Source organism: Aythya ferina (assembly GCF_964211825.1).
Source record: "Aythya ferina genome assembly, chromosome: 4".
NCBI classification, from domain to species: Eukaryota; Metazoa; Chordata; class Aves; order Anseriformes; family Anatidae; genus Aythya; species Aythya ferina.
In genome coordinates, this window is record NC_140300.1 from 50,862,227 (window position 1) to 50,878,676 (window position 16,450).

At 41.8% G+C, this 16,450-nt stretch overlaps 1 protein-coding gene across 9 annotated transcripts in view; it reads left to right on the forward strand.

Moving 5' to 3' along the window:
* Nucleotides 1–16,450, forward strand: part of PALLD (palladin, cytoskeletal associated protein) — a 194,878-nt gene that overhangs the window by 114,706 nt on the left and 63,722 nt on the right. The window contains exon 1 of one of the 9 annotated variants that reach the window (XM_084518329.1): nucleotides 12,003–12,171. The exons of 7 other annotated variants lie outside the window; for them this stretch is intronic. The gene's annotated coding sequence lies outside the window, so the exon portion shown is untranslated. Of the gene's footprint in view, nucleotides 1–12,002; nucleotides 12,172–16,450 lie in introns of those variants that run through there. One more of the 9 variants, XM_084518330.1, reaches the window with a different exon arrangement.

The window sequence follows — 16,450 nt, forward strand, 5'->3', positions numbered from 1 at the left end:
GCTAAGTAAGGAGAAGCGCCAGTCAACATCTTTTCTGTATATTTTAGAACAATTGCATTCCTTTTTCTAAGCCAAAACACAGCCATCACCGTTATATAAATGTACGTCTTTCTTGAGAAGTCTGGTTCTCTTCCCTCATTTCCTGTAGCATGTTAGCTGCAGATTATTTCAGACTGTTTTCTTTTAAGCTCCCAGAAAATGTAAATAGAGCACAAAAATCTTGTCTACAAGTCTTCACACTAAGTCATTCTGAACTCCCAATAGGAGTACATTAACTATAAGATCAGCTATTGCAAATTAGTGTTGAAGTAAGTCCTTCTGTCCTTTTATTTATATATGTATGCTGTACTGTAATATCTAAGGAGAAGAAACTTGGTTTCTAAGGGACAAAATTAATGTGCTTTGTCAGTCCTGGACTTTGCAATGGAAGCCTTTTTTTTTGTATACATTATAGTGGAGTTTGCTTGCTCAAATGTTCTGTTCTTATTCTGAGCACCCAGTAAGTATGAGTCTTACATAGGAAGATCACACTTGTACAGTGGACTGCGAGAGCTAGCATAAAAATGTTTTTGCATCACTAAGTTAATTTTATTACAGCACTGTCTGATCCATGGATCTTCTGTTTCGCTCAACAGCCTGAGATAAATACTGTGAGCACTATGGAATAGCATTGTCAAGCTTTTTTCATAGCCAGCTTCAGTTTGTCATTTCTTAGCTTCATCCTGCCACTCCTCACTTTAATCTGTGCTTATTTATGGTTTACCACTTACAACTATCACTAGTTCTCACTTGACAAAGTTGTGCAGCATATTATTTCTCTCTGGAAAGTGGTCGTCTACTTGCAATTAACTGTAATTTCTGCTACCATGCAGTGCATTTCCTCCATTTCAATAATAATATATTGGAAGATGTTTTCCAGATCTCAGTACAATTCAATGGGGCATGTCAACTATGCATATGGAGAATAGTGCTTCCTATTCCCATGAATGTGTGCCCAACTCTCTATTACATGAGCATTGTCCTTGGCTGCTGCTGTAATGTAAGTCAAATGTATGACTTTTTCCCACTCATAACTGCATTATATTTCAGAGTAGCTTTTATCCAGGTTTCCCCCAGGATATGTTTTAGTACTTCTGCAATGAAGGCTCTGGCAATACTATTTTGATACGAAAGCACATGGTTTTCATTCAGATGCCTAATGTTAATGTTGCTCACATGGATTTGGAATCAGAAAAGCATGTTTTAAGATTAAATGAGAATTCATTTCAAGTAATAAATTGATCTGTGGTACTGAAATATTATTGACCAAAGTCTTGATGTTAAGGGAATGTTTTTTGGTTTCAGTAAGGAAAAAAAAAAAAAAAAAGATATTTCTTTTAGAGTCCCACTTACATATTTAGATGACAAAACTCTATGATACTCAAAAAAAAATACGTATTTTAAAAAATGTTATGGTTATGGCATCATGAAAAACTTTTCTACATAGTCATGTGTAAATATTTAATGCTATGCTGTGAGTTCAGGCATGTAGTGCATGATGCAGACATTTTTTTTTACTATCAAGTGTTTTGCTTATGGCGAAAATGTTGAGATGAAAATGTTTGGCCCCATCTTTCTTGTGATTCCATGAAAATATCTTAATGATTAGCTGAACTGCATAGATTAATCTTAAAATGGGAAATACTTTTCTTGGTCTGCATTTACATGGCTGCCTATGGATACCTATACGCTTGCATCTATCTTTCTATCAAAGTCCTTGGAGAAGCTTGTGGAAAGGAACAGTTAGCAAGCAGTCCTTGATTACATTGTCTTGGTTTCAATGTGAACATGTGTTTCTTTCCTGAGTATCTAAAAATCTCTAGAAAAGGAAAAATGTGTTAAAACTACAGACTATATACATGGGCCAACAATTTGGGAAGAGACTTTTTAGCTAATACACTGAAGGTGGTGAATATAGCCCCAGTTTTAAAAAGTGTTCAGGGACTTCCAGGGGACTCTTGACTGATGACCAAGTATCCGAAACAGTAGATAATACAGAAATAATGGTATGATCTAAAATAAATTAAAATGTGACAAAAATGGGGGAAATCAAAATAAAACAGAGGTAACACCTCACAATCTCTCAAACTGTATGAAGGAATCAACAAGAACCATGAGGATAAGTGAAATCTAGTTGATACAGTCCACTAGATTTCCAAAGACTTTCAACCCATTCCATTTTGAAAGGCTTCTGAAGAATCTAAGCCATCAAAGAAGGAAAGCTTGACAAAACACACCTTCTTGCACCAATAAAAATAAGTGTTTGAAAGAAAGAAACCAAAAATAGAAGTAACTTGTCAATTCTCAAAAGACCAGTAAGAAGCCAGTTGAATTTCACATAGAACTGTGCTGAATCTGGTACCGCTCATCATGTGTTCCTCTACACATCCTGAATATAGCAAGATGTTAAGTCTGAAAAATATGATTATATGTTGATCATGCTTTACAATATTACCATTTTTTAAAATATTTATGTTATAGTTCCCTTCTTATTTTTTTCCAGGTTGAATACTAACATAGAAAGTTAGTTTTACTGACAAAACAGTGATATTTTTATTTATTGTTTCCACAATTGCTTTAATAACATCATGTGTTCGGTGTTCCCAGTAGCAGGTTGAACCAGTTGTAGCTGGTACTCCACATTTGATTGAAGGCTGAGCTCCAGTACCTAGCATCCTCATGTTCAGATGATAAAACTATTCAGGCCCAGCAAGTTAACAATGTGATCTCTGGCATGTATCTATTCCATGGTTCCTAAAGAGCCTTAATTTTTTTTAACTGCATAAAACTGCCATAGCATTTATGTCAGGCTGGCCTGTCAGAGCACACCCCAGCTGAGGCGCAGGTGGGCCAGCGATGCAGTTCAGTTTTCCAAGGGCAGCATTCCAAGCCCTCGGGGAAGCTGTTGCCACATCTCAGTCTAGCTGCACCTGGTGATTTACTGTGTGCAGTGGAGTAGTTTACAAGAGTGGGTTCACTGGGGGGAGAAGGAAAGAGTAGGTTGTGCGTGCACAAATTGGCAGCTACCAGGATGAGAAGATGGCATGGGGGAACACATGCGCTCTACTGCCTGGAACATTGAGGCAAATCGTAGTAATCTAACTACACAGGGTATTTAGAGAGAGAAAACCCATACCTTGAAACCTTTTTGATGATGAGATTGAGAGGGGTCTGGAATTGTCACTGAAAATAACTTGAGTAATTCCCAGACAGCTGGGAGATCATCCTTTTCATCTTCAAGAGCAGAGGCCTAAGCTTTTGTATGCATTTATTGTAGTTCTTATATAGCTTTCTCAAGGGCATCGCAAGTTCCTCATTCAGCAGAGACATAATTTTGTTGTTTGCACAAGTGAAATGTATCATGAGCAAAAGAACAAACATAGAACAGCACCTCAGAGGTCAGAGGATGTGTCCTTCTGCCCTGACCATATCCATTCTGGTGTCATTTGTTCCGTTCACAAGAACTGATGTCAGATGACAGGGAGTGGACAATAAATTGTTTGCAGAATCAGCAGCGAGTTATTTGTCAGCAGCCCGAACACCTGCTGGAAATGATGGAGTTGGTCGGAAATAAACCAGTGCTACTATAGCCTTCAGGAACAGAGGGGACGAGTTTAGGAGTCATTCCATTTTGGTTGGTTGTTTGACAATTGTATGTCCTTATGACTTTTGCTTAACTTATTATTTTTATTATAATTATTATCGATATTACTTTTTTATTTTATTTTAATGCTAGCATTTTTTGTCATTTATGAATGTTTAAACTAAATTCATCTAGAAACAACTTGAAACTAGGAGATTTGGCTGGATAGTTCTGTTAAGTTGTTCCTTTTCTTTGTAGGCTCTATATTTATTTTTCTTTAAGGTGGTGCTTTGTTGTTGTTTTTGAGCTGAATTCATGGCAGTTTATGTAATGTAAATATGATATGGTCAATATATTTCGTATTCTGCTATTCTTATGAAGCTGCTTCCTTAAATTTTTCTAGCTTGAGAGTTTCTCACAAGCAAACAAGCTTGTCCAGGCCTCTATTTAGGGCAAGAATGCAATATAAAAATACCAGAGTCGGTTTTCTGTGGAGCGGAAAACATAACTAGCTCAATGTGTTGGGTGCAGCTGAAGGAGTGTTACAGGAAAGTGGTTATAATTGTACCTTTGTACTCTCCCTAATTATTTTTTCAGGCACTTGTGCCCAGGAGCAGTCACTGTTGCCCTGTACATCAGTGACTTAATGCAGTCTCTCTCTGATCCTGTCTGCTCCTTGTTTTCTGCTTCACCCAAACATCCATGGGAGCCTGCAATAGTGCAAGAACAGTCAGCATTGCTTAAGGATGTCTTTTCCCATCTTAATACTGAGGAATCTCACTGAGAAGTATGGGCACGCTTCCAGACTCTCAAACAGAATTGGGAAGTCAGAAGTTTAGCTGCTACTTCTTTAATTTGTTGCAAAATACTGTTTCTTGTCATGCTGCCTGAGAGAGGGCTCACAAGACTTTTACTAATTTTGAATCATTACTGGTGGAGGGTATTCCTTTTAAGGAGTCACAGCTCAATAATTTGCTGGGGCAGAAATATCTCTGCATATTCATTTTATTTCAGTTGTCACTGTAGACATATTCAGTAAATGTTCTCCTGAAACGTTATCATTTTCATGTTTCCATGTAAAGAAAGTAAGCACTTCATGGGGGATTCCTTGGTATTTATTTCTTTAAAAAAAAAGACTATCACAGAAATGTCCACGATATCCTACTTGAACAAGATTAAATCTAGATGATGTGAATAAAACGCACAGTGAATAGTATGGCACTTTTAAAGTGTATGAGTCTGTGATACCTTGCTTGCAGTTGGCCTGGTGTGCACATGGACAGCAGGACTGTAAATTCCTTCTGGTGAACTACCTGATGTGCTGCTAGGTGCCAAGCAGTGGAAATGTAGTGAGTTTACACGTACTCCCAGCAGATAAGCTGTTCTTTATAATACAGCTCAACAGAGCTTAGGTGTATTCTGAGAGGAGATCTAGTCCTGTTTGCTTTCTTTCAACAAAAACTGAAAGAAAAGCAGGCAGCGCTGTTCGGGGATCCCCCCCTCTCCGCAGCAAGCAGCAGGGAACGGCGTGCTGGAGCCTGTCCCGGGGCACAGGGAGAAGCACGACGACTTCTCGCTCCCATCTCGCCGCCGGGGGCTGGGGCAGCTCCCGGAGCACCCCGGGGCTCGCTGAGGGCCGCAGCGGGGGCCCCGGGGGCGGCCCTGAGGGCCCGGCCCGGCGGGGCAGCGGCGCCTTACATGGGCATGGCGGCGGCCAACGCGGCCCGGGCGGGGAGGCGGCTGGAGCCGGGCCGCGGCCCAGACGGGGGCGGCGCGGCCCGGGGGGGGCTGAGGCGGACAAAGAGCGGTCCCCGGCGCCAAATATGGCAGCGGGAGCCGGAGGGTTTCACAATAGCAGCGGGAGGGAGGCGGGCTGGGAGCTGCGGGAGCCGATCCGGAGCCAAGGGGTAAGCGCGGGGGAGCGAGGCTCGAGGCTCCTGTCATCCCCTGCCAGCAAAGCTGAGGGGCTCGGGCGGTGTGGGACTTGTGCGCTCGTCTTTCTGAAAGAGCTTCATCGAGTGCTGTTTGTGGAGGAGGGCTCTTCGGCAGCCCCTCGTGCAGCAGCCTGGAGATAAGTGAGTCCTCTGCCGGAGTTAGGAAAAAAAAAAAAAAAAAAAAAATTGTGGTGAGTTTTTGTCTAGTACAGTGTTGAACGCTTACAGATTCATCTGGAAAGGTACCTGTGCATCCCTGAGACACTGACAGGTTTCGTAGTTGAGATCAGTAGCAAGAAAAAGAAAAGGTAGAAAATGAGAACGCACACACAAACAATCTAGACAGTTCTGACAGAAAATACTTTCATAGCAAAATGACCGGATGGAAAATGTTCTGGAATGTCAGAAATGCAAGCAGGCTACCATTTTGTGCATAGGTATGGAATCCACACCCTGTGATCCTAATCCCCTCTGTTTTGGGACTTTTTTTTTTTTTTTTTCTCCTACTTATATGGGCTGAATTTAAAAGGCCTTAGTCCCAGAAGGAAAAAAAGACAGCATGCCATTTCACTTCAGACTTACTAAGGGCAGGAAGAATGAACACAACAGAAGCATTCAGTAGATGAAGGTGCAGCTGTGATCTCGGCTGGCTGTGTGAAAGCTACAGCAGAGGAAACTAAATAGCTGTGGGCACAGACCTGAGCTGTACTGTTTAACATGCTGGCCCGCTTTGCTCTGTTTTCAAAATGTTTGCAGTAGAATGTCTTAAATTCACAGCCTCTACAGCAAACAATTGTAGCGCTATGAGCATGACACCCTGATGAAAGGAGGTAAATTATGCCTAGATCTTGAAATTGTGACTAGATCAGCTCCTAAACTGCTACTGAAAAGTGTTTTAAATATTGTGGGTGAAGCCTGACTCTGAAGAAACAGCTTTTTTATCTTTCCTGACAGGCCTCCCAATTACAGCAGCTGTAAGTTACTGCAGTGTGACTAATGGAAAGATACAACACTCAATATTACCATATCAGGACTATTAAAGAAGAGAATGTGGTGCTGAGGTCTGAGTTGGGAACTGGGAATTAGACGTCCGGGTGATGTTCATGTCTCTTTAAACACCTGTGACTTTCTATAAGCTTGTAAGTGTCCTAATGGTCTGTCTGAAGTGTAGGTAGACCAGTCAGAGATCCACAGTGGTGCTTGCAAATATGACATTAGTATCCCAGATGAAGTGTGTTATGCCAAATTTACCAAGAACTAAAGAAGAAATCATAAAGGCAATACTAAAGAAACCACAGAGGGTAAGCCTGAGGCAAGGTTATTTAGTTTTTGATCCCAATATGCTGATTGAAACAGAAGAATATATTACAATTTTCTTCATGAATTAAAAATAGAGAATCTGAAAAGCATAGCAGAGTGAAGGAGGATGAAAGTACAAGCAAAAGCTGAAAGGTGGGAGCAAACACTGAGCAGAATCAGCTGCATAGCTTGGGAGAGAAAAGAAACTGGACAGAACCTTACCAAGTGGTTCTCCTTTGCAGGGTTAGTGAAGCTGGCACCTTAACACAGACACAGATCCTTGTGAGTTTGAGGAGTGAGTTGTTTTCCAGCTTGTATTTTGTTATCAGTAGTTATTTCCAGAGTTCATCAGCGTGCTCTACCCATAGTTGTGTAGGCCAGGAAACTCTTCAGGATTACTCACAGTCAAAGAAGACTGAAAGCTGGGGTACCTCAATTGTCTCGGTACCTGAAGGAAGCCATTGGGATGCTTGGCTTCTCTATGCACGTGTTCAGTCATCACTGCTCTGGGTCCTTGCTAGCTAGCACCTGTGTAGTAGACCCAGCATTTTCTTCATGCTGTCATTGGGGTTGCACAGTAAGTCTAATTAATATCACCTAAACAATTCTTTGCCCTGAAGGCCTTCGCTGATTTAGTCCAAGAGATGAAGTAATCCATATTATAACAAAGAAGCCTTATGCATGAGTCAATTCATCACCATGTATCTATGCATGTGTGTATGTTTATGTCCATCAGAGTGATAACTGCCTTCTTGTGAAAAGTGTCTCTGCAACAGAAATGTTTAATTTTTGTTTTCCTCTAAGTATATTTAGAAGTTGAGGAAAAGGCCCTCTCTAGTTTTGGTTGAATCATGTTTTATTAGATCCAAGACTGCAGTATTACTTACTTTTGAAAGTAGGCTCTGGCTATAGTCTCCTTTCTGTAAAACACAACTTTGATGGCTTGTATCTGCAGAGTTGAAAATGATGGAAAATGTTTGCTCAGGTAATCTTTCTTCTAACACACAGTTATGTTTTGTTTTCTAGCAGTGCTAAGAAAAACAAAAGCTGCAAACAACTTGGTGTTTCTAGTTCAGGCACTGCAAATTTCAGCAACAGGAAATAGCACCAAGCAAAGCACTTCGGTTACCACCTCAGTGTCTGCCAACGCCAGAAAGGTTAGCAAGTCCAGGATGTTTGTAATGTAGGATTGAGGAGACTTTTGAAATAGTGCTAAATAGTTTGGACTGGTACATGTAATAAATTGCCATTTCAGAGGTATAGTTGGTTCTTTTTGTATTTAGGAAAGCATAACTTTGCATTCTGGTCTTCTAAAGATATCACAAAATCTTATGCATTCAGGGAAAAAAAAAAAAAAAGTGTCCTGCTCATGTTTTAGTAGTCCCCGTGCAAAGTTTTTAAATGTTGTCAAGGACACTATGGGAGGAAATGTAATTTTATTGGGAAGTTTTGTGGTTTGTTTTTGTTTGGTTGTTTTTTAATAAAAGGTTGAAAATTCACAACAGTTGGCATGTCGGGGCTTATTTTGCATGGCTAGTGTAAATGGGATGCAGTTCCTTTATGTAAGAAAAACAAGGAGATTGCTGAATTGGCTACATAAATCACTGAAATCAGTCAGCTGCATATGAATCAGTTGAATGCTTGTGAACTCTTCCACTTCCCTCTTCTAGTCCTTCAGAGTCTGTTACTGCCATTTTCATTTGAGCTTAACAACATCTGAACTGTAATATGATGCAAAACTCCACTGTGGCTAGCTGAATACTCTTTGGGTTGATTTACAGGCATGTCTATATTCTTGAATTAATTTCCACTTTTTAAGACTGAAGGAATCTTGTGCCATGCATCTCCCCCATGTAGAAAATACCATTTGAATCTCACTCATAATTTCTTCCTACACCTCAGAATTGTTGTTATATTTTGTTTTCTTTTTGAAAACATCCTGTCTTGATTTAAAATATCTGAGATCTGTTCTTAACTGGCCTGATTAGAAAGTGCACTCTCCAGGGTAGCTTTTAACACGTCTTTATTAAACAGCTAAGATGTTAAAATGTTTGCATGTCACCATGAAGAAAGAACAAGTAGGCAAACAGAAAAAAAAATAATTAAATTATGTAATTATTTGTAGTGTAGTGTCCTGGAAACTAGCTGTTGTGAATGACAGTGTATATACATGGTTTAAAAATGTACTTCTTTCACTGAAGATAAAGGGCAAGCAAAAAGATTACATTTAAATACCATGTATTATTCTGTAGTATTCTTCTCTTGAGAAGTCCACTGAAATGTTTTATCTTCATTTGTCTTCTCTCAGATTGCTGGATGTAATTACTTTGTGTAAGGCTTTTTTTTTTTTTTTCCTGAAGTCATCCTTTCTAGTTTTCATGCTTTAAGCAACACTATTTCCATTTGGTCTAAAAGGGGGTATAAAAACTGTTTCCCCACTTAATGTTTTTCTCAACCTATTTCAAAAAGAAAAATAAGTTCAGCAAAAAGAAAAAGTGATTTAACTCAGAATGAGCTTGAGTTTCCCGTGCAGAAAACACTATATCTGCGTGAAAAATAGTTGTTTAAATAACTTGGCTTTCCTGCAGATCAAACTTCAATAGTACTTAATATAGATCATTACACAGTAAGTACTCAACCAGCAATGTCATAACTTCATGTGAAATTGAGTCAGTTATATCAATCTGCTTTTTCATGGAATTGTGTAAACTGACATCTTTATTTTGTGAGGATCCTCAAGGTTTGAATCAATGTTGAAAAAAAAAAATAAATAAATAAACCTTGGGTCAGTTTGGGGTTTACCTGTTTTCCCTGTTTTACTAATGGCATTTACCATTACCTCCATTCGTTCATAGAAATTAGTTATCGTTTCTTTTGATTTTACTGCATTTTTTTCAAAAATTGTTTGTTTTAATGTTTCATTTAAATATCAGGACTTCATTAGAGTTGTATGCAATCATCTTTCATGTGTAAATTAATTCCCTCATTTTAGTTTGCAAGACATTCTCTACAGATTTTGGAAACTTCTTAAACTAGAAGCAAATGTTCATGGAAGTGGAATGATAGGCAAAGTTGTTTACAAGAAGGAATCACAGATCATATTAAGTTTTAAGTTAAGCATATGTTTTTGTTTCCTTTCTCTTTGGATCTTTATCTCCCATTGTGCCTCATACTTGGTTCCCAGAAAGTTGAGCTTCATTCGTACTTTCCATGCCCAGTTATGCTTGTGGAGTCACAGCAGAGCAAGTGTCTCAAGCTAAGCTGATGTGCACAAGCTGTCTTTTTGCTTTCATCTTCCAGCCCCATGAAGTGAACATGAGCATATATGCATAGACATAGAATTCTTTTCCCAAATTCTTGCAACAGATGTGCAAAATATGTGCAACGTAAGAGCTCTGACAGAAGAAAGAATATTGGAGAGCTCAGTTATTTTAATATCAACTCAGTTATAAGCAAATACAAAGGAGAAGGGGCAGTAAAGAGATATGAAGTCCCGTTACTCTTTTTCTATGCTATGCTTTTCCTACGGTATGTCAGTCAGTTCTTTGTTATGTGTGTTAGATTATCTACAGCCATGATTGGCTGAATTGTGTTCTGCTTGCTAGATAAAATGCTGTCTGTAGGCAGTATGCTTACCCCAAATCATATAAAGACCTGACTAGTGATGAGTGATACTCTTTTTACCTTTATGCTATCTTAAAACTATATGTATGAGTTACCATGCTTCTTCCCCTAACCAGAACTAGAAACAGAGTACTAGCGCAGTGCCAGTTTTGTCACTGCCAGGATCTGGCCTTTCACCTTTTGCTCTAGCAGCTGCAAGATGCTTTATTCACCCTCCCCTTTTCCTAGTTGGCAGCATTCCTCTGCTGCATGCTGGAGTGGTCAAGTGAGATGCAGTGAGTTGTGAGCCCTAAAGAGGACTGGGTAAAGAAAAGGGGCAAAGGGGTTTCAGTAAGCAAGAGCAGTTTCGGTGCCACCTTCTGCATCGTCCACCATAGAGTGAAATGTCTTGGGTGTCAGTCTTGCTTATCTTGTGGGTTTGTTCCAGAAGGAGAACAATAGTTATGATGATGCTCTTGTGTAAATCCAACAGGTTCTGGGCATCTGGAGTTGGACTACAATACACACTGTTTGGAAAGTGGAGCTGAAAAAAGAGGAGCACCCTTGCTTTCAACTGCCCTAAGTCTTTTAAGCATTGTCCAAGGTCTTTAATACGTTCCTGTTTGTACACTTTTTTTGCTGTCCATATTGGGGAAAATTCAGGTGATATCACCGATCACCTCTGTGGATTAAGAGTGGATTTGAGGATATAAGTTTTTTAGATCTATCTTTGAGCTTGTCTGTTTTGCTTCACGTACATCTTCAAGTAGATCTTGCTGATGATTTGTTGTGTTCTTTGCTCCCTTATAAAACTGGTGTTGCCATGTAATCAGAAAGCAGTGGATCCTGCCCAAGTGGATTCTAATGGGAAGGGTGTGAACCAGCAAGAGAAATCTGTTCTTTGGTCTTCATATGCTTGTAGGGAGGGGAAACGCACCGAGGTATCTGTCTCCAAAAGACGCGTTTAGTGGAGCACACAGTAGTAATCAATGTGTTTAAAGTCTGTGTTTGGCACTAGGGGTGGATTTGTGTAATTAGACTGTGAAGTGCCATTCTTTTGTAGCACATAGTGAATGCCTTCGGAGCTCTGGTGCTGCTCCCTGACTGGCAAGGAGGCTCGGGGGCTGCTTGCAAAGTAGGTGTCTGAGGGTGATACGGCTTTTCTGAGGAAAAAAGTTTTGAATTCAGCTTAACCTGAAAGCCCCGGGCCTTGAGGAGGGGTGGCGTGAGCATTATTGTGCCGGAGCAGCAAGCATTAAAAACCTTTAAGGCCAATTTGAGCCCCAGCTGCCCACCGGGCCGTGCCGGCACCCCCTTCCCTCACGGCGCCACAGGCGAGGCGGGGACCGCGGGAGCTTCCCCTGCGCCCCGAAGCCGGAGCCCTGAGGCGAGCCCCGGGCCCGCTGGGGGACAAAGGGCCGGAAAGCCCCGAGGAGGGGGGGCTCTGCCGGCCGCAGGGGCAGGGCTGGGGCTGGGGCTGCCGCCGGCGGCCGGGTCCCGCCTCCCTCCCGCCCCGGGACTCTTAACGTGAAGCGGCCGCCGCGGAGCTGGGGCCGAGGCTCCGCTCGGCGCCGGGCCCGCCCTATTTAGCGCCCCTACCTGCCCGCTGCCCGCCCAGCCGCGCCGAGCCCCGCCGAGCCGAGCCGAGCCGAGCCGAGCCCAGCCGCGCCGGGCCGGGCCGGGCCATGCCAGGCGAGCCCCGGGCGCCCCGAGGTAAGGACGGGACGGGACGGGATGGGACGGGGCGGGAGGCGTCGCCGCGGCTGCCCGGAGCCGCCGAGCCGGGCTTTGTGTGGCGGCGCTGGGCAGCGTGGAGCCACCTCGGGTGCCAGCCCCTGAGGGAGCCGCGGGGAGCTCCGGCAGCAGCCCCGGTGCTGCCCCCAGCCCGGATTTCGCCCAAAGCCAAGGAAACGCTGAGGGGGCTCCCTGCGGCGCTCACGGGGAGAGAGAGGCGTGTTGGTGACCCGGGACGGGCTGTGGGCAGATGGTTGTAGCTGGGCGCGGGGAGGGACCCGGCGTCAGCTGGTGACTGAGGGGCTTAGAGCTGGAACTGCAGAGCACATCTTGTGGTGTTTGTTTTTTTTTCTTTTCCAAGTCCATACCAGACAGTTGTTTAAATTTTAGTAGCGAAGACCGAAAAAAAAAAAAAAAAAGAAAAAAAAAAAGGCGAAAGTTTCCTGGCAGCAGGAGCATAATTAGAAAGAAGGCTGGGAAAAGTAAGACTGGCCTTCCTTATAATGATGTGTTTACAGAAACTTGGAAAGCAGAGATATGCGTTGGCTATCAAGGAGAAACCAACGTCTGCTGCTGGAACATTTGGATCAGCCTTATATGAAGGAATATGGCACTGCAGAGCATACAGCTAAAAATAGGAGCGGACGCATCCTACGTTGCATTAGGCTTTGAGGTCAAGAAACCGTTTTTCCACGATATTCTGTGGCTGTATTGAACTGAAACCACAGTTCTTGGGACCAAACCCTAGATTTGTGAAATTAACTCTGTAGGATGCATTATTTATTATATGGAAAGTTTTGTGTCCACTCACAAGTCTGTGTGCACCAAAATCCACTGGAGTGCTGGGGTAAGGAAAGTTTTGGGGATGTTCTTCAGGAAGCCCAGCAGTTTCCAGGCATCCTGTGATTCACAGTGCATACCAGACATACAAGGATTAAGATATATAACTGATAACGAGAGCATGGAAGAAACATATACAGAGTGAAGTGGCTCTCAGCCCTTGTCCGCTGATTGTATCTAAACCGCTTCACTATGAAAAAGGGGCAAATACTTGTAAGGGCAGAATTAGAAGAGAGACTCTGTTGCATCCTGTTTTTGGATGGGGAACAAAACCTGGAAGAACTGTCTGTAAAATAATATTCTGGTACTAATTTTCCTGGCCAGACAGAGAAACCCTTTGGGAAAAGGTGTCTGACTAAAAGAAACTGGCAAGATGGGGTAGGATGTGTACAGATGTTCTTACAGAGTTTGAAACTCTTAAAAATACGCAGGTAGGATTTTGTTGGAATTAGAAGTGTCTCATTTGGATAAAAACCATTTCTCTCGTCTTTGAGATAGAAGAAAGCATACATCACATAGTCAGAATTTGCCAAGAGTCACCATATACTGCAGTCTGCCATAAAAGATTTCCTAAAATCAGGATGATGGATGTGTGGTAATGGTTTCTTGGCAGTATGAATGCCAAGAAGTTTTTTTTTTTTTTTTTTTTTTTTTTTTTTCCCCTCAGTGAAAAACTGTTCTGCAAGTTTAAAGCGTGTTTTAAGTAACAATAAGTAACCCGACCAGTCAAGATACCATTATAAAGCACTGCGGTAGATGCGTGTTTTTGTGTTCCTCTACTTAATGAAGTCCTAGAAAATTCTCTAGGATCTTCAAACTGTTTTTTATTTCTCTTTCTTTGTGAGAGTCGGACAGTTACGTATGTCCTGGTCAAGCTCATCCTGCTGGTTACTCATGCGCCTGTTACCGTGGACTGATTAATTGTGACTAGCCCAGGACTGTGGCTGTCTCTTCGCAGAGACTGTGATGATTGGAACACACAAATATTTTCAAAATGTTATTCTAAAGCAATTATTATCTAGTTTAGGCAGCATTGGACAGATCTACAGTTCTAGGCAGAAGAAAAGCAGCTCAGTATTCTCTGCCCTGCACTGAAGAATGTATTGAGCTTGCATGGTGGCTGTGTAGGGCAGGAGAAACCAACCTCTCCACAAATAGGAGCAGGGTTGCAGCTTTGTGATCCGCTTTGTGGTCAGAATGACTAAAGCAGCCATTTCTAAGAGCTATGTTAGCTATGTTAGAACAGCATGCCTCCATTTCTGTAAGGACGCAGTGGTAAATTCGATGAGTAATGTTCAGCTGTTGGGCTCTGAGCACTGGAAGAAAGAGGGAGCAGTCTAGCTGGAACAGACCTGTGGGATGGGATGCTGGCCGTCCCACTTAAATGGGGAATTGTTTCTTTCTGTCCTGTAAAAAAATTTTTTCTATTGCTGTGCTTCAAAACAATTGGTGAGAGACTCGCCTCGCCTGATTCTCAGCTGGGCAAAGTAAACTGATGTGGTTTGTGAAAACCATTCACTTGATGGGAAATTATTGCACTCTTCAAACAGCAAATGACTTCCTCGGCCAACTTTGTCCTAAGTAGCTGCCTTGTGATTTTATTCGTGCCAACGTTAATGCAAACCCCTGTGCCTGCGAGCAGAGTAGATGTCAAGCAGTGTGATGTCCTGTATATAGGTGTTCTCTGTGCGTATAGCACCATTTCCCGTAGACACAGAAGACACAAAGATTAAAAACCTGTGTTTTGGAGAGCCAAATATCTAGGATGAAAATGTGTAGATAAGGGAAATACATGGGGTGTAGTGAGAAGAAACTGTCTGAAACATGAAGATAACCTTATGTATTACTAGTTACATAATTGCCATACAAATTGCCTTCTGTTACTGTCATATGCCTTTCCATTTGCTGTTCACTCTCCAAGAAAGAAGTGTTCTAATACTTGGGTGTCTACTGGACCTTTTCTGACCTTAGAAGAGTTGGTGACCCTAAGATGCTTATTTTCCCAATAAAAATGTCAGAGTAATGTAAAACATATTAACTAACTGTTAGTCCCATGTATTCTTGGTAACATAATCTTTGGCTGGAAATCTTTTATCCTGGGAATATTCTTTAATCAAAATATGCCTATGGAATTTGTTATTCATCCGTCATTGTCCATCTTGGAAATATTCCCATAGTCTTAACGGATAGCATTTCAGTGCTAGATTATGTAATAATCATCACCCGTTGGAGTGAAGCTCCCATTCTGCAATACTGAGCACGGAGTTCTCAGCGCTGAGAACGCATCGTAGCGGTAACACGCACATTTGGAAGAAGTAGCAAGAATATACAGCCTAATTACTAGACGAGTCATAGTATGCCTGGAAGACTCATTTTAACCTCTCATTCCGCACAAAACGAAGAGGACAGTCTTTTGTGACCGCGAGTATCAGAACTTCCTGGAGCTTTACAGATAGTTTAACATCTCAGACTTAATATAATTAAAAAAAAAAAAAGAAAAAGAATGCTCTCTGTGTATTGTAGAAGGATGTGTAATGTAATGTGTATTGTAGAAGGATAACCTATAATGAATGCAGTTCTTTTTACATATCTGAGCTATACTTTCTGGATAAGCACGCATAGGAAACTTAGGAAATATTTTTCCTTCACATTACTGTCTAGACACTTAACACGGTCATTCTCACACCTGCTCAAGACATTCAAGTGTTTGCCAAGACGGGAAGTTTGTATTTCCTTTATTGAAGCAGAAAGTGATTGTAATTGATGTATTGTGTATGGCACTCCCCAGCACTTTCCCCTTCCACAGAGGGAAGGAGTTTAAGATAAACAGTGTTTGTTTAAATAAACAAATAAAAATGCAGTGGGCTCAGTTTACTGCTAGGCCTTTTTCTGCATGGTGCATCTGCATGAGATGAGCCAAATAGTGTGCACATCCAGGGATGGTTTGAGTAAGAAATCTATGATTAAATTAGATCAACTTGTAGAACATGGCATTGTCCTAAAACCGTCCTTTGGTAGCAATTATTTAGGCTTCGTTCCAGTCCTTCCCAGTGCATTCTTCTGAGTCTGGGAATTTTATTCCTTCCTGCCTCCAAAGAATGCTTCTCTCCCCTCGCCCCCTGGAAATGGATGTAGGATTTTGGTTGTTACCAGTTTCAGAAGGTAATCCGTATTATATGTGCTGTCCTAAGACACAGAAGGAGAAGAAACCACTTCTTTCTGAAGAACCCAACCTTACATCGCATCATGGTTCACCACTGAATGTTTCAGGCAGGAAGCAGCAATGTGAACTTGAGTTCATACTTCAGCCTGAAAAATATGGAAGAGTTATTTGCTTGAAGAGTTGAGTCTGTGTGTCAGGAGCTGCTATTCTGCATAGCCAGAGTATCCAAATTTTGGTACCTGTTCATAAGGTGGC